We start from the raw sequence: 25,555 nt of genomic DNA, 5'->3' as shown, positions 1-25,555 counted from the left end.
CTCCGACACTCCAGTGAAAACAGCCCCAGCCTGTTCAGCCTCTCCCTATAGCTCAAATCCTCCAACCCTGGCAACATTCCTGCAAATCTTTTCTGAAATGTTTCAAGTTTCACGAATCCTTCCTACATGATAAGCAAACTTACCCAGTGTACTACCATTTTAATCTTCTCACAACTATTCCATTGAAAATTAATGTCTATTAAAATTAACTTCCAGTAAACTAGATGGCCCTAGAGTTAGAATCTCATTAAAGAACATTAAATGTGCAATTAATTCTAGAAATAGCAGTCTAGATCCCACTCTAAATCCCAGGACTGTACTGCTCGCCCACCAGCCTGACTCCCATTGCCCTTAAACCTGATGGGGAGGGAAAGGTGAATGGAGGTTTCAGGTAAGAACAGTGAGTCATCTGACCGTTACTGACCAATCAGCAGCCCTTCTGTCCAAAACGTCACTCTGGCATTGTGACGTCACTCCCCTCCAGGTCTGGCCCCGGAAGCTCCTTCCGCTGCCTCAGCCCCTCAAGGTGTGTCCTCAAACCCGAGCCCGCTCCTTCGGGATTGATGTGGACGCTCCCACTGAGTGAGACCGTTTCATGCCGGGTCACAGGAAGCCTTGACTGTGCTGGGTGTTGATAGTGTCGGTTAAATATTAATCTGCTCAACCTGTCTGAGAAAGGTGTGAAAAAGGGGATAAATCGGAATCACCTTCTTCTGTGCTGTCGATCTCTACGGCAATCATATAACCAGAAGGTAACACACTGAGATCTTAATCAAGGTGCGGGAACAAATGACTGCAGATGCTGGAATCGGAACTGAAAACAACAAATGCTGGAGATCACAGCGGGTCAGATAGCATTCACAGAGGGAGAACAAGCTAACGTTCCGAGTCTAGATGACTCTTCATCCTAATCAATACAGTTAAATATTTTTAGTGTCATTGCATTTTGATATCAACATGATCATTTTGCTGTTATTAGAATGTAGTTTGCTTACATTTGTTGAATATCAGCAGCAACAAAATTCCGCCAGCATTTTGATCAGTCTAACAACGGTACATATTCTTTTGTTTAGCTTGTGAACAAATGCAAAATTATGACGGACGGAGTAAATGTGGGACAAATACAATGTACTTCAATGGAAGGAAGAAATGGAAAAGGTAAAGTTCAAAGATCAGCTGTGTTACTGGCAATATTCCCTGATGAGTATCAGACACTCCAGGATAGAATGTTACAATTTCAGGAAAGGCTGAGAAGTAACTGTGGCTATCCGAATGGTAAACAGCATGGCAGGCATCTCAGGAGACTGCATAGCCTGAGCACAACTTGCAGATGAATGGTATTTGGTGCTTGGCCACTGGGCAGACCACCTATGAACAAAAACAGTTGTTTTATCCCCTCATACATGATCTGTGGCAGCAGGAGAGATAATCTAGGCTCACAATCCTGCTACATGGAAACACAGAATTCAGTTTACTGAACCAGCTCGTAACATCAATTGGATGGTCAGGCTGGTTGTAAACAGGTCTTGGCAGTGTGGCTGTGGAGGGAGGTAACTATCTGTCCTTCTGTGGTTCCATTCAAGCCCGGGTGTCCTTGGAGATGGGGCGCAGAATGTCCAGCTCAATGCCTTTAGAGGGATGGAACACCACAGAGGCATACAGTGCTTTATTTCCCGTCCAACTCCATTCGATTTTATCCCTTCCCTTTCTTCCTACTATGTCCCCTGCCATGTTTATATTTGGTATTGCATTGCCCAAAAAAGGCTGCGCTTGTAAATCATCAATTGGATACACATGAGTTTTTACTGGTGGTGGCTGCTCGTTATACAAAAAAAAACAAAAGAAGTTGCAGTGGGAAAGAACTCATTTTTGTGTGATAACACTTCTGGGTAGAAACATATACTAATAAAACACAGCAATGAAGGGCTCCTATGGTGCAGGATTAGAATTCTTAAGTGTGTTCAAGTTCAGCCTGCTATCCTAAATGTGTAATATCTATGGGCAGAGTGATTAGAAATAACTAACGAGAACTGAAACAATTTAGGTTTTTGACTCTGTCATGTAGGAGGAGAAAGAGACCATTAATCCTTTTGAAATTGCTACATAGAGACAGGAAGAGTCTGCGAGTAAAATCGCACAATTATTTATTGCAAATTAATATTTTGTATCAATGGTTGAAAGTAGAAGGTTTTTGGTGTGATATTTCTTTAACCTTTTACATCAGATTTTTTAATTGCATGTTTTGTTCACTTTCTTCGGACAGACGATGATGGAAAAGGAATTAGTCAATTGCTGAATAGTTACGGCGACAGGGAGTTAAACCTGATTACCCGATTCTACTGTGAGAGATTGGAGGATGCAATATTAGACTTGGTGGAGAGCATTGCCCTGACATTAACAGCAACTCTGATTCATTGAGCAATGGAAATTACGCTGTAAGTTATATGATAGAATTTTTCCATTATTCTATTATTAATCAGTAAAATGATTGAAGTGGGCATGTAATTGAAGGAACCTTTGGAAATTTAAGGAAAAGTAATAAGGTTGTGCATCTCATTAATGATATAAAAAACAATAAAAGTAAGGGTCAGGGGTACAAAAATAAAAATGCACCAGAAAATAGAAAATACTGAAACAATATTTTTTTCAAAGAAAAAAAATGATGAAAAGTTGTTTACTTGAAGGACCGATAACGAACTGAGAGCAAAATAGAAATTAGTGAGGTGGGACCCCATGGCTTAGTGGTTAGTGGATGAAATCATGTGATGATGAAAACCACATGTCAGAGAATGTCAGGATACCAAATCAGTTTTAGCGAAATGGAAGAAATGCCATGATGAATATTTCACTGGGAAGAATAGCTTGTGTGTGCTCTGCAAGCAACAAGATCCTAGCAGAGAGCACAAATAAAAATACCATGGTGGGGAGGGATTGGTGGATTTAAGGGAGACGCTGGAATATCCAGTGAGTTCAGTTTCCAAATCGGTTATGATGGAATTCTTCAGTTTATGTTGTATGCAGCTTTTGGTTTAAGCCCTAACACTTTGGTCATTCATTACTGAGAGAGCTAAGTTTGGCTCGACCTAGAAATAAGTGAAACATTGTCACAGGGCGGCACGGTGGTTCAGTGGTTAGCATTGCTGCCTCACAGCACCAAGGTCCCAGGTTCGATTCCAGCCTCAGGCAACTGTCTGTGTGGAGTTTGCACATTTCTCCCTGTGTCTGCGTTGGTTTCCTCCAGGTGCTCCGGTTTCCTCCCACAGTCCAAAGATGTGCAGGTCAGGTGAGTTGGCCATGTTAAATTGCCCATAGGTTAGGTGCGTTAGTCAGAGGGAAATGGGTCAGGGTAGGTTACTCTTCGAAGGGCCCGTTTCCACACTGTAGGGAATCTAAAAAAAATAAGAAATATGTTGTCAAGTTTTAAACAGGTCACCTTATGAAGTTCAAGTTCAAGTACCAGTAAGGTGCCACTCATGTCACTGAGGCAGGTAATGTTGAGGGACTCTTGAAGAAGTGTCCTGTCCAGATCATTGAAAGTGAGGAACTTCACCCCTTGTGAAGTTTTCTTGACTTGGTAGTGTTCCATGTTATTCATGTCCGGTGAGTTTAGCTGAGAAATCTCTGGACACTGATTAGCAAAAGTAATTAGAATAATGTGCTCCAGAGTGTGCTCTATCAAAGTCTGTTCCCATATTTGCCTCTTGTTAATTCTGGATGTTGAATATAAACGGTGCATAAATTCTGGCCCACTGTCATAAATATAATTAAGTAAAATCTGTTGCTGTATGTTGCTGGAGAATTATTCAGCTTTTTTCACTGACTAAGTTCCTTGAACTCACTGTGTCTACTTTTTAGATGAAGGTAATTTGTCTCTAGTCAAATCATAATGTAGATTTTCCACGTGCTCATGTGTCACATTGTAAAACGTACAAAACAAACTGGTAAATGTGACTTGAAATTAACACGCAGAGTTCATTCAAAATGGTTTCTTATAACTACAAAATATTTTTAAACAAAACAAAAACAAGTTACATGTAATGAATACAGTAAACAGTTTGCCATAGTGAATATCCCTGTCACCAAGAATGACCACAGCTTGAAAATTTATCAATTCATATTGAAGGAAAGAGCCTTTCATGCTTGGATAGATGACATACATTTATAAAAGTATATCATGCCAGCTATTCCACAGTAAAAAAAAGCGGCAAGTACTTCACACAGAGGGTGGTGGGTGTCTGGAGTGTGTTGCCAGCAGAGGTGGTAGAGGCAGGCACAGCAGATTTATTTAAGATGCATCTGGACAGATGCATGAGTAGATTAGATTAGATTATTTACTTACAGTGTGGAAACAGGCCCTTCGGCCTTACAAGTCCACACCGCCCCGCCGAAGCGCAACCCACCCATACCCCTACATTTACCCCTTACCTAACACTACGGGCAATTTAGCATGGCCAATTCACCTGACCTGCACATCCTTTGACTGTGGGAGGAAACCGGAGCACCCGGAGGAAACTCACGCAGACACGGGGAGAACGTGCAAACTCCACACAGTCAGTCGTCTGAGGCGGGAATTGAACCTGGGTCTCTGGCGTTGTGAGGCAGCAGTGCTAACCACTGTGCCGCCCAAATCTTGGTTAGAGATAGTCAGCATGGCTTTGTGAGGGCAGGTCTTGAGTAGGTGGGGAGCAGAGGGATACAGATGCTTAGGAATTGGGCGACAGGTTTAGACAGTACATTTGGATCGGCTTAGGCTTGGAGGGCCGAAGGGCCTGTTCCTGGACTGTAAATTCTCTTTGTTCTTTGTAAGCACACACGTTGAAAAGGCAACACCTCATGCAGTTGCAGTGATGTTAATGTTGTGTCTGTTGGTGAGCTGAAGGATATTTATGACTTCAATTATTGGAGTTTCATGATGTTATCAGAACTAGTTACCCAAATTGCTCCAAATACCATAAATGACCGTTGATATCCTTTCAATTCTTGCTGCAATAAAATCCTGGCAATTACAAACTTTTCAATGTTTCCTACAAAATTTCTAATTTATTGTTTTGGATTTCCTTTTTGTTTCTTTGGAAATAGCAGTGAAACTAGTCCACTTTTAATGTAGGAATTCATTGAAGGTGTTGTGGTTCGAGCAAATGCAATGCACAACAAACTATTAAAGTGACAACATGGATCTCATGTTCGCATCATAGTTCAAGTGTTATGGATTCAAACCCAAACCCCAACACTTCCACTTCCATTATTGTAGAGTCCAGTTTTGTTTATCACATGACTTGTTAACTGCAAGTTTCATGTCATATCCAATAGATTCCTCTATTCCTGATGAAGGGCTTTTGCCCAAAACATCGATTTTCCTGCTTCTCGGATGCTGCCTGAACTGCTGTGCTTTTCCAGCACCACTCTAATCTAGAATCTGGTTTCCAGCATCTGCAGCCCTTGTTTTTGCCTACTACTAATGTCTCCCTCATAGTTCTTCTTCACAAGTGGAGGCAAGGTCTCATCAGTGTGCTGAGATGAATATTCTTCACCAATCGAACATCATTAATGTAACAGCTTTTCACAATTATGACACTGCTGTTTATCATTTTCTCTCTTTCATTGTTTTCCTTTCTATTTCTTCTTTTTCTTGTTTCTTTCTGGTTTATTTCATTGTTCTTCCTTTGTTTCTTTCTTTCCCATCTTTCTTTTTCCCTCATTTCCTCCATCAATTCATTCTTCCATTCCGTTCCTTCATCTATTGTTTCCCTTTTCCCTTTCTATTTTACCTGTACTTCTCTTTTATTCCAGTATATCTGTAATCTGTCAGAGCATCAACAGAGAAAGGAAGCAACAAAACATCTTCTGAACACAGTGACCAAAACCAATGGCTGCAGAGAACGAATATTTTGGGAAACATTGGTGAAAATGCAAGAATCAAAGCCAAAACTGAAACTCATTCTGAAAGGAATTCAGAGCAGAGGTATTGTACAGTCCAAGTATTTCTAGCAATCAAACATGGTTGCCTCTTTAATGGGTGAGGCTGCCACACACTACTAATGAAATGAAACATCTTTCCCAGGTTTTGACTTGCTTTATAATGCACGCATCGGAGAGATGGAAGGAGAGCTATCAGATCACCTCAAAGGTAAGTCAAAATAAAAGTAATCGTTAATCATAAAAACGTACCGCATTAATTAAGTTCTAACATTTTATTTGTGTCTCACATTTCATCACTAAAAGGAAACAAACCCTCCAAATTATTACCATGAACTGTTTCTATAAAATGCAATCCAAGTTACAACACGAAGCAAATGAACTGGAACTTGGGCATGGACAGTGTTCCATCTGCCACAAATCATATGCCATATGTGTGATATTGAGCTTTGTTGGAAATTGCTGAATGCTCATTTTGATTTTCCCAGCTGCTCTGGAGCAGACTGAGCCCAACCTTCCAGTTTTAGATGCTGAACCACAAAGTCACATTCAGTTTTGCAAGTCAGTTGGTTTCAAAATCTTCCCTGGTACTTTGTCAGGCCATTATTTCTTTTCCCTTCAGTCACATCAGGGTCTGAAAAGAAGTCTTGCTTTTACTGTCAATACAAGGCCATCGGGTGCCTTTATGCAAATGTAAACCTCAATATCGCCAGAGTCTCAGAGTCTACAAAGTCTGTATTGGGCTGGAGTCACATAGAGCTCCAGACCCAGTTAAAGCTTAAATCAAATACATGACAGACTGAGTAAAGATGATGTCATTTATAGGATCACAATTGGTTCTAGACTAGTTACTGATGAAGTCAGATCTGATGAATACAGAAGTTAGAGTGTGGTCCCATAGTGTGGATAGACTGAACTGATATGTATGTACTGGTTGATTCATATGTCGGCTCCACCCTGGGCAATGACTTGAAACGCACATTGACCTAAAGAAGGTGAGGATATGGGTCACGTATAGAAACAGAATCATTAAACATCCAAGTGTCATATTTCTACCGACTGCATATGTACTAGAGTTCAACATGTATCAGATTGCACACATGTTGTTTGGGCATTGAATGAAGGCACAAATAGGGCTACAATGATATTAGCTTGACCTAATTGATCAACCAGGACTAGATAAGGAATTGTTTTTCAATAAGTCACATATCCCAGAAACACATTTCTACACACAGTGCTGAAACATTGGATTTGTGAAGAGCCCATATTTGCTGAAATCTTACTGACATAGAGTAGCTGTGTCAAAGACTGTACTCAATTGTCTGGCCAGGCAATTAGTTGACTTGGAAACATATTTAGGCTCATATCGAGATAAGATTTGCTTCATCTATGTCTCGGACTTGTTAAAACATGAAATCAAATATAGGGTCAAGCTGGGTATAGGTAGATTCACATGAAGATTCAGAATAGACAGGGAGTCCATTCACATACAATCCTAGACTGTACAATGAGAGGCTTCAGCTTTCGCACTGAAATGGACAATGAGTTGATAAAATTGGTGGAAGATCCCACTGTGATCCTTATACATCGACAGTGTTATTTTATAATTATGGTTCACATAGCACATTTAATTGTATCACTGGTTTGTCATCCTGTTCCCAACATTAAGCATTGAAAAAGTGAGTGTTATGCACAGTCCCTATTCAGCCAGTGGGCCATATGTTTACATTAGGTATAAATTGTCTGAGATTGAAGCAGACATCAATCTTATAAACACTCTGATACTATCTCCACTGGGGACAACAGACAAAACAAAAATGAATACAGTAAATAATAAGTGAACAATGTGATAATATTTGGCTTCTCAGATGTTCCAATGTTAAATTCTCCTCAAATGGAGATGGAGATGACGATAGAGTGGAGGGGCTTGTCTGTTATAATGTAAAGTCTACTATAATCCATCTGATTCTCCCTGATTTATATTTAATTTAATTCAGTATTTATTCGGTAAGATTAATTTCTAGCACGGCGTAGTAAAATTTGGATTCGACTCACATATTTTGTATTGCTACCCAACTCAAACTCCTCCTTGCTTCTCATTAATTGTTTTAATGTAGTTAATTCACAAATAAGAACAATGCCAACATAATTTTGATCATTGTCATGAAAGGTATACAAGAGCAACACAAGCAACACCTCTTCCACCAAACCGAACATGTGGTCAAACACATCATCAAAGGAGACAGCAAAATAACGACCATTTCCCTCACTGATCGATATACAGAGCTTATCATTATTTCCACTCTGCGTGAACGGAGACTAGTGGAACATGAGCTCCTTTCCAGAGGCAGGGAACATGAAGAATGGCAGCGGAAGTACGTCACCAGCGAACTTGAAAAAATCCGGATTGATCAATTATTCAGGAGCAGTTTTGGCCACTCCAGCCTGTCTGGCACCACGGTGGTTAGTGGAGTGGCTGGCATTGGTAAGACAACAATGGTGCAAAGGATGGTCCATGAATGGGCAGCAGGAAACATCTATCCTCAGTTCCAATTTGTTCTACATTTCACATTTCGAAATCTTAATGCCATCAACAGAGCCGTTTCTCTGACTGAAATGGTATTGGATCAGTAGCCTTATTTAGAAAAGATAATTGAAGATATCTGGATGAAACCTGAATATCTTCTCTTGGTTTTTAATGGATTAGATGAGTACAAACACCAGATTGATTTCACTGGCCGCGTGGCTGGTGATGTCTCTGCGAATCACTGTGTTGCGCCTGACTGCAGATGTGAAGTTTTTGAAATGGTGTACTCCCTGGTACAGCAACAGCTGCTCAGAGGTTGTTCTGTGCTGGTTACCAGCCGGCCGACTGCCCTTGACTCATTGGAAAAGGCCAATGTCAACCTTTGGGCTGAGATCCTGGGCTTTCTTGCTGATGAAAGAAAATAATTTTTCAGAAAGTTTTTTGTCAGTGAGCAACTCGCTACCAATGTCTTCAAACACGTCGAGGAGAATGAGATCCTGTACACCATGTGCTACAACCCTTCATATTGCTGGATCATTTGATTAGATTAGATTACTTACAGTGTGGAAACAGGCCCTTCGGCCCAACCAGTCCACACCGACCCGCCGAAGCGCAACCCACCCATACCCCTACATTTACCCCTTTACCTAACACTATGGGCAATTTAGCATGGCCAATTCACCTGGCCTGCACATCTTTGGACTGTGGGAGGAAACCGGAGCACCCGGAGGAAACCCACGCAGACACGGGGAGAATGTGCAAACTCCACACAGTCAGTCATCTGAGTCAGGAATTGAAGTATGCTCAACATTAGGCCTGCTCTTTACACAGCTGAAGTGCAAGCAACCTCTTCCCAAAACCATCACTCAACTTTTCTCCATCTACCTTTCCAATCTCTTGGACAACCACAAGCGAGATGTTGAGGACCAGCGGATGGTTTTACAGCGACTCGGGGAGTTGGCTTACCAGGGAGTTTCGAAAAGGAGAATTGTTTTTAATGAGAATCACTTCATTCAGCACCAGCTGGAGTCCAGCAAATTCATTTCAGGATTCATGACGGAGATCTTGGAAAGGGATGACACAGCTAAAAACATTGTGTACACATTTCTTCACCTTACCATCCAGGAATTCTTGGCTGCCCTGGCTCAGTATTTGAGTCCAAAGCATCAGAACATGGTGGAAATGCTTCACTGTGCTTTTAAGAAGGATGATGGTCGGTTTGAGATTTTTATTCGATTTTTAGTTGGTCTTTCAACACCCACTTCATCTCGAAATCTGGAACCATTCCTGGGTCCGCTGTCTCATCACACGACCAGTCAGGTGATAGACTGGCTGCAAGCCAATGTTCAGGCAGAAATCAAACACATGAACAGAGTCACTGGAAAGAGGAAACTGCTGAACACATTCCATTATTTGTCAGAGTCTCAGAATAGAGCTTTAATTCAGAAGACCATTGGATCTGTGGAACGTTTGAACTTTGGGGACTCCAATCCAAAGAATGCACTGAGATTGAACCCAATGGACTGTTTTGTAATGTCTCATGTTGTACAACTTTGTGAGTCAGTGATGGAGTTGAATTTGGAGAAATGTTATATTCAGAAGGAGGGGATCAAACGATTGGCCCCTGCAATCCACAAGTGCAAAGTTCTAAGGTATGTTTGATCCGGGTGAAATTAGATAACATGTCAGCAATGACCCATTGATTTTCTCTTGTAAATTCCACCTGATATGAATTTCATAGGATCATAGAATCTCTACAGAGCAGAAAACGGTCATTTGGACCATCTAGTCTGCAACAACCCTCTGAAGTGCATCCCATCCAGACCCCTCCCCTATCCCTGCATTTCCCAAGGGACATGAAAGGCTACAGAAAAGATTTAGAAGGATGTTGCCAGGGTTGGAGCGTTTGACCTATAGGGAGAGGCTGAATGGACTGGGACTGTTTTCCCTGGAGCATTGAAGGCTGAGGGTGACCTTATATATAGAGTTTATAAAGTCATGAGGAACATGTTTAGGGAAAATAGGCAAGGTCTTTTCCTTGGGATCTGGGAGTGAGAGGGGAAAGATTTAAAAGGTACTTAAGGGGCAATTTCTTCACACAAAGGATGGTGTGGGTATGGAATGAGCTGCCTGAGGAAGTGGTGGAGGCTGGTGCAATTACAACATTTAAAAGGCATTTGGATGGGTATATGAATAGGAATCATTTAGAGGGATATGGGCCAAATGCTGGCAAATTTGATTAGATTAATTAAGGATATCTGGTCAGCATGGACGAGTTGGACCAAAGAGTCTGTTTCCTTGTTGTACACCTCTATGACTCTATAACCCATCTAGTCTGCACATCCCTGGAAACTATGGGCAATTTAGCACGATCAGTCCATCTAACCTGCACATAGTTGACTGTGGGAGGAAACCGGAGTACCCAGAGGCAACCCCCGCAGACACTGGGCGAATGTGCAAACTCCACACAAACAAACAGTCACCCAGGAATGGAATCAAACCCAGATCCCTGGTGCTGTGAGGAAACATTGCTAACTGTTGAGCCACTTGTTACTATTGTAGCTGAATCACAATTACTATTCGTTTTTTTTTCTGAGAATCAAGGAGTTTTCCATGCCTTTTATTTATTTTTAACGCTACTACCGCATTGACCTTGATACTGAGTGCTCTAACTATAACAAAAAAAAAGCACCAGACTAACTTGATTGGTCTTACACTGTGAGACATTCAAAGCCACAAGGAGTCTGGCAGAGTCTTTAACTAGTGCTATGACAAGGAAACAAAGAACCGAGCCAAATCAACGTACCTCTGTGTTCACAACAGAGTAAAATTAAAACCTTCAAAGATTTTAACCTCAACAATTCCTAACCAGACTTTATAACCAATCACAGACTCTGTTGATAATGAAACGGTAGGTTAATAACTGAAACAGCAAAAAAAAAGCAATTTATTACCAATATAGGAACTTTAGCAGAGCAAAATTAAACAACAAAGTTTGAAACCAATAACCTTGTTTTCAGGGCAATTCACACAAAAGACAGACAGACAGACAAATAAACACAGTGAAGGGATAATTAAAATAAAGTAACAAAACTGGCCAGATTAAGTGGTTTTCATATCTTACTCTCAATGTATATTTAATGGTTTCTTTGTTAATTTTCTGAAGATATCGATCTGTGCCACCTTTGAATTCACTCTGAGGACTGAAATTCTGAAATAAAGTGGAAGGTTAGGCAGGGAGCATTTAAATCTTCATGCTGTAACGTCAATAGCTAAGTTCATTCTCTCAAAAGCACAGCCAAAAACCAACTTAAACCGTGATCTATGGCCTATGTTTGACCATCTCGTTCTCTCCCAGAAACAAATGGAAATTGCTGTTCTGAAGAAAGCTCATTGGACCGAAATATGTCTATCCACAGATGCTGCCAGACCTGCTGCGCTTCTCCCTCAATTTTTGTTTTTGTTTCTTATGTCCAGTATCCACAGTTCTTTCGATTTTATGTTCTATCCCAGGCTTGTACACAACAATTCCCAGGTACTGGCCTGATCAATTCCCAAACATTTCTTATCTGGTTCAATGTGCTGCTCTCCCACTGTGCTGAAACATCTACAGGATCCTATTGATCAAGAGCTAACCTGCCATTACCTGTGAGGCCCCACCTCGCGAACAAACAGCAGCTTGTTTGTTTGTTTTGTTGAAACACAAGTTGCTGTTCACAATCCAAAGATCATCTCCAGCTCATTGCAGTTCACAGCTACAAATCAAAATCGATAAAATAATAAATTAAACGAAAAGTTGGCGAAGGTTTGAACACTAATCCTAAGAGGCCCTCAATTAAATGAACAGACCTGGTGTGTGACTGAACACAGTTCACTGACAGAGAATAGCAATGGAGATCAGGTGGCAAATCAAACTGTTGAACCCAACCTCTGTCACCAATTGTGTGCTATTGCAGAGATGAATATCATCCTTTGTAGTTTACATTTACAAACCAAAGCTAATCTGATATTGTATTTGACCCAACCATTCACTAGATAAATAGTAAGTGAATGCTGTACCTAGTTCAATGCAGAATACGTTGCTAACACAGCAAGGCTGCCATTCATGTATCTGAAACTGTTACGGGTGAGGTCAGGGTGGGTTTGAAATAGAGGTTCAACAGTCTGTGATTTACAGGAGGCATGATCTGCCCTTTGTGGTAGCACAAAATTCACCATTCACCTCAGCAGCAGGGAGATTGGGCAGCTCATCACCACATATTTTACATGACTGTTGGAATGAACGATTATCCATTCTGCTTGGAACTGAAAACATGGCATGTGTATTGTTGAATGCATCCGAGAAGCAGGAATTTATTGATTGATTGATGTCTATAAGTCTTTTTCTTTGTTGTGTTATCCAAGCAGGGCAATAATGCCTCACAATTAACCATTACTTTTACTCTTTGCTGGATTACATATGGATGAGTTCAATGGAATATAATTGCACAAATGTTTAAAAAAAAATGGATATAAGACAATCAATTTTCTGTCTTGCGTTCAACTTGTCATAGAGTCAATTAACATGGAAACAGACCCTTTGGTCCAACCAGTCCATGCTGAACGTAATCCCAACTAAACTAGTCCCACCTGCCTGTTCCAGGCCCATATCCCTCCGAACCTTTCCTTCTCATGTATTTATCGAAATACCTTTGAGAGTCGTAGAGATGTACAGCATGGAAACAGACCCTTCGGTCCAACCTGTCCACGCCAACCAGATATCCCAACCCAACCTAGTCCCACCTGCCAGCACCTAGCTCATATCCCTCCAAACCCTTCCTATTCATATACCCATCCAAATGCCTCTTAAATGTTGCAATTGTACCAGCCTCCACCACATCCTCTGGCAGCTCATTCCATACACATACCACCCTCTGTGTGAAAAGGTTGCTCCTTAGGTCTCTTTTATATCTTTCCCCTCTCACCCTAAACCTATGCCCTCTAGTTCTGGACTTCCCGACCCCAAGGAAAAGACTTTGTCTATTTAGCCTATCCATGCCCCTCATAATTTTGTAAACCTCTATAAGGTCACCCCACAGCCTCCGATGCTCCAGGGAAAACAGCCCCAGCCTGTTCAGCCTCTCCCTATTGCTCAAATCCTCCAGCCCTGGCAACATCTTTGTAAATCTTTTCTGAACCCTTTCAAGTTTCACAATATCTTTGCAATAGGATGGAGACCAGAATTGCATGCAATATTCCAACAGTGGCCTAACCAATGTCTGGTACAGCCGCAACATGACCTCCCAACTCCTGTACTCAATACTCTGACCAATAAAGGAAAGCATACCAAACGCCTTCTTCACTATCCTATCTACCTGCGACTCCACTTTCAAGGAGCTATGAACCTGCACTCCAAGGTCTCTTTGTTCAGCAACATTCCCTAGGACCTTATCATTAAATATATAAGTCCTGCTAAGATTTGCTTTCCCAAAATGCAGCAAATCGCATTTATCTGAATTAAACTCCATCTGCCACTAATTGCACCCATATCCACCACTTCCTCAGGAACTACCCTCTGAGTTTAAAACAATTTCTTCTTGTGACTTTTTTAACTCTGTCTCCTCTCACCTTAAAAATGTGCCCCTAGTCTTGAAATCCCCCATCCTCGGGAAAAGACACCTACCATTAAGCCTTTTTATGCCGCTGATGATTTTATAACCCTCTGAGGTCACCTCTCAACCTCTTATGCTCCAGTGGAAAAAAATCCCAGTCTATCCAGCCTCTCCTTATAACTCAAACCTTCCATATCAAAGCTTCCTGGTAAACCTTTTCTGAACCTTCTCCACCTTAACAATATTCTTCTTTTACCTAAGTGACTATAACTGGACACAGTATTCCAGAAGAGGCCTCACCAAAGCAAACTTCAAAGAATTATGTACCTGAATCCTTAGCTCCCTCTGTTGTACAACACTGCCCAAAGCCCTCCCATTAACTGATTAACCTCTCCCCAAGTTTGTTGTATCAAAATGCATTTATCTAGATTGAACTCCATCTGCCATTTCTCAACCCATTGACCCATTTTGTCAAAATCCCTTAGAAAATCCTCTTCTTTACTATGCCACCAATTCTGATATCATTTGCAAACTTACTAACCATGCCTTCATCCAAATAGTTTCTATAAGTGACAAACAAAAGACAAGCCAGAACCGATCCCCATGGAACATTGGTGGTGACAGGCCTCCAAGTCTGAAAAACAACCCTCCACTTTGTCTCCTGCTGTTAAGCCAATTGGCAAGCTCTCCCTGAATCCCATGTGTCCAGTTTTGGGTTAAAATATATATTCTATTTCCAGGTCATAAAATGGGTAGTACATAATAAGGCCATCTGGCCAATTATGTCTGCACTGGCTCCTTAAATGGCCTACACACTTCATCCTATTCCCCTCCTCTTCCCTCAAAGCTATCACATGTTTTCTCTTCAGGTATATATCAAATTCCTCTTTTCAGAGTTGTACTGGGTTGTACGGTCAATAGCCTTTCAGTCAGTGAACGAGTAACAGAAATTTACTGAGTAAAATATATGATAAGAACTGTACACCTCTCATTTTTCATCATTCAAGCAATTAATCTACTGTTTGAAATATGTGTTCACTGGTCACCAACTAATTCAGTGAGAATAGTTATGCAAGATTTCAATCTGTTTTCTAATACTGCACAACACTGTTCTATCTGCCCATGCCTCAGTGTGTCAATGAGAAACAATTGGATGGAGTTTCTGTAAGGTGAAGTTTATGTTATGTTAATCGGAGAGATTTCCCACTCCTTGATTGTTTTTTTTTCTTGGCTGTTAGGCTGAATGACAATAACATTGGAGATGCAGGAGTCAACATTTTGTCTGCATCATTGGCGCATTCGGAATGCAAAACAAAGCGATTGGAGTAGGTAATCTTCCCAACATTAACCCCAAATTTTATGTGCAATGATTTGTGGCAAGTCGGGAATTTGCTGTATCTTTAGCATGACCACTGTTGAATATGTAGGGGAAGGTGAGGACTGCGGATGCTGGAGATTAGAGTTAAGAATGTGGTGCTGGAAAAGTACAGCCAGTCAGGCAGCATCCGAAGAGCAGGAGAAGCGATGCTTTGAACATAAACCCTTCATTAGGACTCCTGATGAAGGGTTTATGTTCGAAATGTCGATTTTCCTGCTCCTTGGATGCTGCCTGACCGGCTATGCTTTTCCAGCACCACATTCTTCGATCTTGCTAGACTGCATCTGGAGTATTCTGTTCTGTTCTGCACAACAAGTATATATTAGACTGCAATCAAATTTCAACAGGAAGATATTAGGGAGAAATTGAATCAGAATCTTTTTGTGGAAATTATGGTCACATGGTAACCAATGGAGATGTTTAAAATGCTGAATGATGGGACAGGATCGTTAGCTAAAAGATCAAGGAAAGAGCATTATTTTAAAGTTACAGTTAAGCCATTCATTCAGGAGCCAGTTCAAACCACACTTCTTCCAACTAGAGATTCTCAACAAAAAGTTATTAAGATTCAGAGACAAAAGTAAAAAAGTTAAGTTAATTTTTTTGTTCAATTAATACAATTTGGCCTAAGCTGATGTGTTTACATCCCACGTTGTTACAATGCTTGAGGAGAGATGCAGGGCATCGGAGAAAGGAAGAAATGACTCATGAAAAGGATTTCATGGATCCTGAACATAAGGTCTGAAGATAGATTGAAAACATTGGATCCGTCTCCATTAAGGAAAGGAAGCTGTGATGTAATTTGAATGAAGTATTAAAAATGATAATGACAGTGGAAAGAGTCGGTAACAATAAACTGTTCACTGCCATGAAATGATCAAGTATATCAGCACAAAAATTCAAGAAATTGCCAAAAGAAGCAAGAACAATGTGAGATAATCTTTTCTGCACAGTGACTGGTTAAGGTTGGAATGTTGTGCCTGACTGACATCATGGCAGAGGCCGGTTCAACTGAAGTGTTCAAAAAGGAATTAAACTTTGGTCTGGAAAGGCCCAGTGCACAGGGATACGGGATACAGAGTGGCAGGAAGTGAATTGCTCATTCGGAGCCTCGAATCACCTCCTCCTGCATTGTACCCTGTTTGATTCTGTGAGGCTGTAGGTACGCATATTCTTTTCAAAATTAAGAGTAAGGTCTTTCAATTAAGGTGTTAAAGACTAAAAGCATTAAAGTTAATTGATTATTAGTTCGTCATTACTGAGTCAAATAAAATGAAAAGGAGGCTGATGGTTCAAAAGTTTTCTCACTTTGTTATGCTGATCCAATTATTGCTCTTCCTTCTCAGTGGAATTTCTTTTATCTTTTCGAGCTGTATTGAAAACTGATTTGTAATTATCAATCTTTAGTTTGCAGGATAACAATCTGACATTTGCTTGCATTGAAGACCTGAGGATGGCATTTAGTCAGAGCGAATCATTGTCAATGCTATACCTGGATGGAAATAAATTCACAGATGATTGCATTCCGAAAATGAGAAACTTCATCATCTGCAAGAATTTGGAGCTGATTCAGTGAGTGCATATGTTAAAATATTAAACATTTCCATTGTATTGTAAACAATAATTTCCTTAAATCATGTCCACAGCAAGTTCTTCAGGGGTGCTTAACATATTAATTCACCGGAACATAGAAAATCAGAGCAGCAGCAGGCCATTCAGCCCATAGACCCTGATCTATCGTTATATATATATATATATATATATATATATATATATATCATGGATGATTATCCAACTTTGAACCCTGTTCCTGTTTTCTCCCTGATATCCTTGACCCCTTTAACCCTTAAGAACTTTATCTGCCTGGCGTTATAGAGATGTTCAGCACAGAAACAGGTTATTTTGTCTAACTGTCCATGCTGAACAGATACCCCAAATTAATCTAGTTCAGATGGAGTTTAATTTAGATAAATGTGAGGTGCTACATTTTGGAAAAGCAAATCAGGGCATGACTTATACACTTAATGGGAAGGTCCTGGGGACTGTGCTGAACAAAGAGACCTTGAAGTGCAGGTTCATAGTTCCTTGCAAGTGGAGTCACAGGTAGATAGGATAGTGAAGAAGGCATTTGGTATGCTTTCCTTTATTGATCAGAGGACTGAGTCTAGGAGTTGGGAGGTCATGTTGAAGCTGTACATGACATTGGTTAGGCCACTTTTGGAATATTCTGTGCAATTCTGGTCTATCTCCTAGAGGAAGGATGTTGTGAAACTTGGAAGGGTTCAGAAAAGATTTACAAAGTTATTGTCAGTGTTGGAGGCTTTGAGCTGTACGGAGAGGCTGAATAAACTCTGTTTTCTCTGGAGTGTCGGAGGTTGAGGGGTGACCTTATAGAGGTTTATAAAATAATGAGTCCCATGGTTAGGGTAAATAGACAAGGTCTTTCTCTGGGATGGGGGAGTCCAGAACTAGAGGGCATAGGTTTAGGGTGAGAGGGGAAACATTGAAAAGGGACCTCAGGGGCAACCTCTTCATGCAGAGGGTGGTGCTTGTATGGAATGAGCTGCCAGAGAAATGGTGGAGGCTGGTACAATTATGACGTTTAAAAGGCATCTGGGTGGGTACAAGAATAGGAAGGAAATGGGACAAGCGCTGGCAAATGGAACTAGATTAGGTTAGGATGTGGAGCTGCCAGTGTTGGACTGGGGTATACAAAGTTAAAAATCACTCAACACCAGGTTATAGTCCAACAGGTTTAATTGGAAGCACTAGCTTTCGTAGCGCTGCTCCGGACAACCACCTGAAGGAGCAGTGCTCCAAAAGCCAGTGCTCCAATTAAACCTGTTGGACTATAACCTGGTGTTGAATGATTTTTGGATTAGATTCGGATATCTGGTCAGCATGGACGAGTTGGACGGAAGGATCTGTTTCTGTGCTGTACATGTCTCTGACTTGTTATGGACCAGGCCAGACCCCCTCAAAACAGTTCAAGAAAGTAGCCTAGACCCTAACTTTGCTCGTTGTTTTAAGAAGGTGTAAAGTGGATATTCCAGGAGAGGTGCCATTGGTCAAACCACTTGGTTTTAAACAAAACCAAATTTATTTACAAGATTACCCAATGCAATAGAAGCAAAAGAGAACCGAATGCAGAATAACCTCACCTATCCAAAAACCAAACAGACTTTACCTGTTGTTCCCTATACTTGCAACAATCCCCATAAATACCTCGTGGCGCAAAAGGTAGCATCAAACACAGGGTCTTACAGGAGAGAGATGTCAGACAGAGAGGATCAGCACGAACCTGCTTCTTTCACGTAACTGTTTCTTGGATCAGCAGCCTCAAAACACTACCTGCCTGCTTTCAGTGAATAGCCAGACGTCCAAAAACCAAATCAAACCAGAGAAAAGCTGAGCTGGCGGAAGTGACCAGCTCAAATTCTTTTAAAAATAAAACTTTTTGCTGGAGGCAGTATCTGTAGCTATAATCAAACTGGCCCTAAAACCCTTCGAAACCCAAACCTTTTGGAACCTGTGTCTTTTACGATCTCTCTGGGGGGGAAGAAAACCAAGTACAACAGAACCTTGTTAAAGGAGCAACATCATCACAGACTCTATTTGACAGCATTTGGCCCTAATCCCCCTCAACCCTTTGCATTCATAAACCCATCCAGATGCCTTTTATATGCTGTAATTGTACCAGCTTCCACCACTTCCTCTGGCAGCTCACTCCAATCTCATACCATCCCTCTGTGTGAAAAAGCTGCCCCTTAGGACCCTTTTAAATCTTGCCCCCTCAACTTAACCCTATGCCCCTAGTTTTGGTCTCCCCCAACCCTGGGGAAAACATCTTGTCTATTTGACCTACCCATGCCCCTCATTGTTTTATAAACCTCAATAAGGTCACCCCTCAGCCTCCCACGCTTCAAGGGTAACAGCCCCAGCCTATTCAGCCTCTCCCTTTAGATCAAACCCTCCAACCCCAGCAACATCCTTGTAAATCCTTTCTGAACCATTTCAACTTCCACAACATCCTTCCTATAGCAAGAAGCCCAGAGCTGCATGCAGCATTTCAAAAGTGGCCAAAGCAATGGCCTGCACAGCCACAACATGACGTACTAAAGCAAAGAAATACAGATAGTAGAAACCTGAAACAAAAGCCAAAATTGCTGAAGAAACTCAACAAGCCTGACAGCATCTGTGGAGAGAAAGTAAAGTTAATGTTTCGAGTCCAGTGATCCTTCTTCACAGCTGACTCTATTTCTCTATGTGTAAATCTGCTGAGTTTCACCAGAAATTTCTGTTCTTTTTGAGAACAATATTTAACTTTTTCTTTCCAACCATTCAGTGTTTTAGCCAACAAGGACTCTCTCTGACAGGGAATTTCACAGACTCACCTCAACCTGAGTGAAGAAATTTATCCTCATCTCAGCTCGAAATAGCCTACTCCAGATCCTTAGACATTGACCCTTTGTTCTGGACCTTGGGAATATCCTTCCTGTGTTTACCCTGACCTTTCCTGGTGAATTTTGTAGGTTTCTAAAAGGTGCCCCATATTATTCTAACCTACAGTGAAAATAGTCCTAACTGATCCAGTCTCTCTTCATTCATCAGTCCTGCTATCCCACGAGTCAGTCTGGGAAACCTTTGTTGTATTCCTTCTATGCATGAATGTCCTTCCTTAGATAAGGGACAAAAACTATACACATGACTTCAGGTGTAGTCTCACCAAGGCACTGCATATAGGCAACTAGACAGCCCTGCTCCTGTCGTTGAATCCTCTTCTCTCTTTTTTTTCTCTTTTTCTGTCTCTCTCTCTGCCTCTCTCACACCCGGACTCTCTTCGCCTCAGCATGCTACTCTCTAAGGGGTTGTGGGGGTGAGAGAGACTGTCACACATCTCCTTCTGGAATTTGTCTTTACAAAGGAAGTCTGGAGAAAGATGCAGTGGCCTTTGTCAAGGTTCATCCTGAGCAGCTCCATGACACAAGACTCTGTGTTCTACAGTCTGTTCCCCGGGACGCACAACGAGACAAACATCAACTGCTCCTGGAGGACCGTCACCTTGCTGAAAGACACTCTTTGCTCTGCCTTAAAGTTGTTGATTGTTAGTTCCCACCTGAACACACACACTGCTGTTCACCCTCCCTTTCCAGGAGTTAATCCAGCTGTTCTTTGACACTGAATACTCAGCAATCTCCTTCCCTGTTCTAGTGATTCAACTTCCAGAGTTTTCCTCAGTCACTTCTCACTACCACCCTCTGGTGGATGCTTTTTCTCCTGCTGAGTCCCATGGCCTCCGCGATTCCCATCTCATTAAGTTGAAACAAGTTGTTATCTCTTATTGGTTCCCTTTGCGCTAGTTTCAGGTCTAGTCTGGTTGACAATGTCCTCACGAATTAACGAATTTGGTCCCTTGTGTTGCTGCTGAGAATCTGATGCTCCCCAGTCGGAATCTATTCTCCATCCTTGACATTTGAAGCACGTCTTTGAGGTGGTGTTCAAAGTACAATCAACATTTCAGTGTGAAGTGATGAAAAATCAGCAAAATAAAAATCCTTGCCCATATCTGTCTTGATACCAGTCGTTAGGAAGGAGTCATTACCGTGTTAATTACGTGTGTTGTAAACTTTAGTGCCAAAGTTGAAACCAGATATCCATCCCATTTTCATTCCATATTAATATCTGAAACATACATCTTTAACCACACATTGTATATCAGTCAGAACTATTTAATATCTTCTGAAAATACCTCTGGGCCAGACCAGGTAAGATTCCCAGATTCCCTTTGGTGATGGACATGAGTGAAGCAGATGTGTATTTACAGCAATCGCTGATTAGGTTATGCAATGGTGACTATGAAACTAACTTTCAATTCCAGATGGATTAATTATTTGAGATAAAATTCAGCCAGTTGCTGGCATTTGTACTCTAGGTCACTGCATTACAAGTCCAATGCGATTTCCCCCAGTCCAACTACATCCTCAATTTACATCATTCCCCAAATATCAATACCTTAGTTTCTTACAGCACTGTCTGTGTGTGCAGCAGCTCATTAGATTCTCTCTCCCCCACCACTTACACCCATTTGTTACTGTTTAGCTGCTCACAGTTTGATTTCAAAATGTGTGTTTCAATTGGAAAATTATGAATGATTCTGTCATTTTAACTTTATTAATTGGTTGGTTATTAATCATTAATTTCTTTCTTAGATGATGGAGGAATCAGTTCAGTTCAGATGGAAAGAAGCAGCTCCGATCACTGAGAGAATGCAGGGCCGGTGTCCGAGTATTTGTGTGATCAAAGGATCAAGAAATTACCAACTATTTGGTCTTAATATTACTGAGAGGTGTATTTCTCTCACCTCCATCAAGTGAAACACATGAGATATTACATTGGCTCAAGAAAAACAATTCCTGGAATTCTGAAATAGAATGGGAACGATGTGGAGTATTCAGTAGAAACATTCAGTAGCAGCTGGTGTGTGTTGGTATGTGGGTGATATTCACCGTCGAGCACAGGGAGATGGAGCTGTGACTGTGAAGCTTTTATAAAAGAGTCCGAGAGATCGCCGTCATAGAAACAGGCCTTTCGGCCAGCGTGCCCATGCTGTCCAGTTTTCACCGTTAAACTAGTCCCTTTTGCCTGTGTTTGGTCCATGTATCCCCGTATCTAACCCATCCATACACCTGTCTAAATGTTTCTTAAATGATGAAATTGCACTCACTTCCACCACCTCTGGCAGCCCATTCCAGACACTCACCATCCTCAGTGTGAAGAAAACTGCCTCTCTATACCCTTTTGTATCTCTCCCCTCTCACCTTAAACATATGCCCTAGTGTTTTAGACTCCCTTGGGGAAAAGCTGCTGGCTACCTACCTTATCTACGCCTCTCATGATTTTATAGTTCTGTATAAGGTCACCCCTGAATCTCCTACGCTCAAGGGAAAAATGTCCCATCCTATCTCATCTCTTCTTGTAGCTCAAACCTTCCAGTCCAGGTAACATCCTAGTAAATCTTTTCTGCCCTCTTTCTAGTTTAATAGTTACTTTCTATAGTAGAGCGACTAGAATTGTGTACAGTATTCCAAATGTGACCTCACTCATGTCATAGAGTCAGAGATGTACAGCATGGAAACAGACCCTTCAGTCCAACCCGTCCATGCCGAGCAGATATCCCAACCCAATCTAGTCCCACCTGCCAGCACCCGGCCCATATCCCTCCAAACCCTTCCTATTCATATACCCATCCAAATGCCTCTTAAACGTTGCAATTGTACTATCCTCCACCACTTCCTCTGGCAGCTCATTCCATACATGTACCACCCTCTGCGTGAAATAGTTGCCCCTTAGGTCTCTTTTATATCTTTCCCCTCTCATCCTAAACCTATGCCCTCTAGTTCTGGACTTCCCGACCCCAGGGAAAAGACTTTGCCTATTTACCCTATCCATGCCCCTCATAATTTTGTAAACCTCTATAAGGTCACCCCTCAGCCTCTGACGCTCCAAGGAAAACAGCCCGAGCCAATTCAGTCTCTCCCTATAGCTCAAATCCTCCAACCCAGGCAACATCCTTGTAAATCTTTTCTTAATCCTTTCAAGTTTCACAACATCTTTCCAATAGGAAGGAGACTAGAATTGCATGCAATATTCCAACAGTGGCCTAATCCTGCACAGCTGCAACATGACCTCCCAACTCCTATACTCAATACTCTGACCAATATAGGAAAGCATACCAAACGCCTTCTTCACTATCCTATCTACCTGCGACTCCACTTTCAAGGAGCTATGAACCTGCACTCCAAGGTCTCCTTGTTCAGCAACACTCCCTGGGACCTTACCATTAAGTATATAAGTCCTGCTAAGATTTGCTTTCCCAAAATGTAGCACCTCGCATTTGTCTGAATTAAATTCCATCTGCCACTTCTCAGCCCATTAGCCCATCTGGTCCGGATCCTGTTGTAATCGGAGGTAACCCTCTTCGCTGTCCACTGCACCTTCAATTTTGGTGTCATTTGCAAGCTTACTAACTGTACCTCTTATGCTCACATCCAAATCATTTATGTAAATGACAAAAAGCAGAGGATCCTTGTTGCACTCCAGTGGTCACAGGCCTCCAGTCTGAAAAACAACTCTCCTCCACCACTCTCTGTCTTCTACCTTTGAGCCAGTTCTGTATCCAAATGGCTAGTTATTCCTGTATTCCATGAGATCTAACCTTGCTAATCAGTCTCCCATGGGGAACCTTGTCAAAGCCTTACTGAAGTCCATATAGATCACATCTACTGCTCTGTCCTCATCAATCCTCTTTGTTACTTCTTCAAAGAGCTCTTGTACACCTGCAACAAGGCATTCCAACTCCTGTACTCCATACTCTGCAATTTGTTCAATTTTACAATAAACCTGTTTGTTATTAATTATTTCTTATTACTACCTGTCTTCAGTTGTACATAAAGCTATACTCAATTTGTCATAAACATATGGTTGTTTGTGTAATAAACATATGTTCAAGTGTGTAATTATTCCCAGCGTTAGACTTTAGTGACAGTCTGTGTTAGATACTGGGTCAGAGATTGGTCAGTGCTGTAGCTGTTCCCCTGTGGGAATGATAGGGTCTGCATCAACAGTGTGTGTAAATACTGGGTCAGAGATTGATCAGCGCTGTAACTGTTCCCCTGTGGGAATGACAGGGTCTGCATCAACAGTGTGTGTAAAATCAGTCAGTATCAGGTCGTAGTTTGGAACCAGTGACCATCTGCACAACGTGTGCCTGTCCCACTCTCATCAAATACACTGGAGACCCCGACACTTGCAGAGATCCCGCTAACAAAACTCTGAAAGAAATCACATTTGTAAGGGAAGATTACTTAATTAATCTCCCTCCCAGTCCCTAAAAGGCCATTTTTTGATGCTCCCACTGCATTCACTGTGAATTCACTTTGACCATCTCTGGTCCCTATCTCATATCGGGTTGCAGGGTGGGGTCAACTTGTCAATGTCCAACGACAATTTTGTCGATTTGTCTGTTAAATATTTGCCTCTAACACAGATCTCCACAAGGTTCCATTCAGTCTTAGAGTTCAACAAATGGTGCATCGTCCAATGGTAAAGACTGGAAAGGACCCAGCATCTCATTGTGCACTCGTGTGTTCAATTCAGGCTGCACTCAGCTAAATATTCAAATATCAGTCTCCCACACTGTTGACTATGTATTACTGTAGACAATACAAACGTGCACTCTGCTAACTGTCTACATGTCATTGTCACACACTGTAGACAGCAATCACTGTTGGAAGTTCACACTTTGCACACTACAGAGTGTCCGTATATTAGTTATCAAATATTATAGATGTTGCATTACTATAGATATTGTATTACTGTAGACAGTACATACGTTGCACACTGTGGACTGTCCATACATCAGTTATCTCATACTGTAGACATTGTATTCCATGCCAGCACTGTAGCTGTACTGGCACACCTTTATTAGGCATGTGACAATTTTTAGAGACTGATGTTGTCAGGATGCACAACCTTTGCAGTATACAGTGCGACCAGTCAGGTGATGGCAGCTTAGTGGAACAGGGAGGGTTGAACCTAGACTAAGTGTGGGATATCCAGTGACCAGGACCCAGCCCGTGCCATCCCCACATCCACACACAAACCTCTCTCTCTCTGTCAGACTGACTTGTTAGAACCAGCCGAGATTGCTGCAGATCTGTTCCAGTCCCAGAGTCACAGCTTCTTGATGCTGTTCAGACTGAGCTGGAGGGAAAGGAATTGCTGGATCCTTCCCTATTCCAGCAATTATTTCACACAATTCCCACGGGATCAACATAAGGTATGAATGAGACTGACATGAACCTGTAAAGTCAGCAAGTTTTACTTTTTGATTGAGTTTCTGAGGGTAAACATCAATCCTTTTCAAAGACGGCCATCCAGTGATTACACAGATCTGTTATACAAGTCTGTTATTTGTACAAATGACCATGAGATTCAGCTCTTCCTTGACAACAAGCTAAGGGACACTGAGGTAATGCCAATGGTTCTGCAACATTATACAATATTGGGGTGAAGATATAGCCACAACTACTCCTCTGTTTTCATTGATTTGGTTCCAGTTTCTTCCATCTGTGGGAAAGTTGG

General features: G+C 41.5%; 1 pseudogene across 1 annotated transcript; it reads left to right on the top strand.

The window, feature by feature from the left end:
- The first annotated feature begins 776 nt into the window (after window positions 1–776).
- Window positions 777–23,922, top strand: LOC148146033 (NACHT, LRR and PYD domains-containing protein 3-like; annotated as a pseudogene). The gene is made up of 9 exons (XR_015760977.1): window positions 777–1,158; window positions 2,264–2,435; window positions 5,791–5,962; window positions 6,062–6,127; window positions 8,087–9,004; window positions 9,243–10,095; window positions 15,273–15,359; window positions 16,820–16,984; window positions 21,622–23,922. The product of XR_015760977.1 is annotated as an NACHT, LRR and PYD domains-containing protein 3-like (transcript).
- The last annotated feature ends 1,633 nt before the right edge of the window (window positions 23,923–25,555 follow it).

This window comes from Chiloscyllium plagiosum, unplaced genomic scaffold (genome assembly GCF_037043375.1).
Source record: "Chiloscyllium plagiosum isolate Xiang-an unplaced genomic scaffold, Cpla_swu_hap1 HiC_scaffold_22, whole genome shotgun sequence".
In the NCBI taxonomy this organism is placed as follows: domain Eukaryota; kingdom Metazoa; phylum Chordata; class Chondrichthyes; order Orectolobiformes; family Hemiscylliidae; genus Chiloscyllium; species Chiloscyllium plagiosum.
The sequence above is the reverse complement of the archived record's forward strand: the minus strand, read 5'-3'. Positions and strand labels throughout refer to the sequence as shown.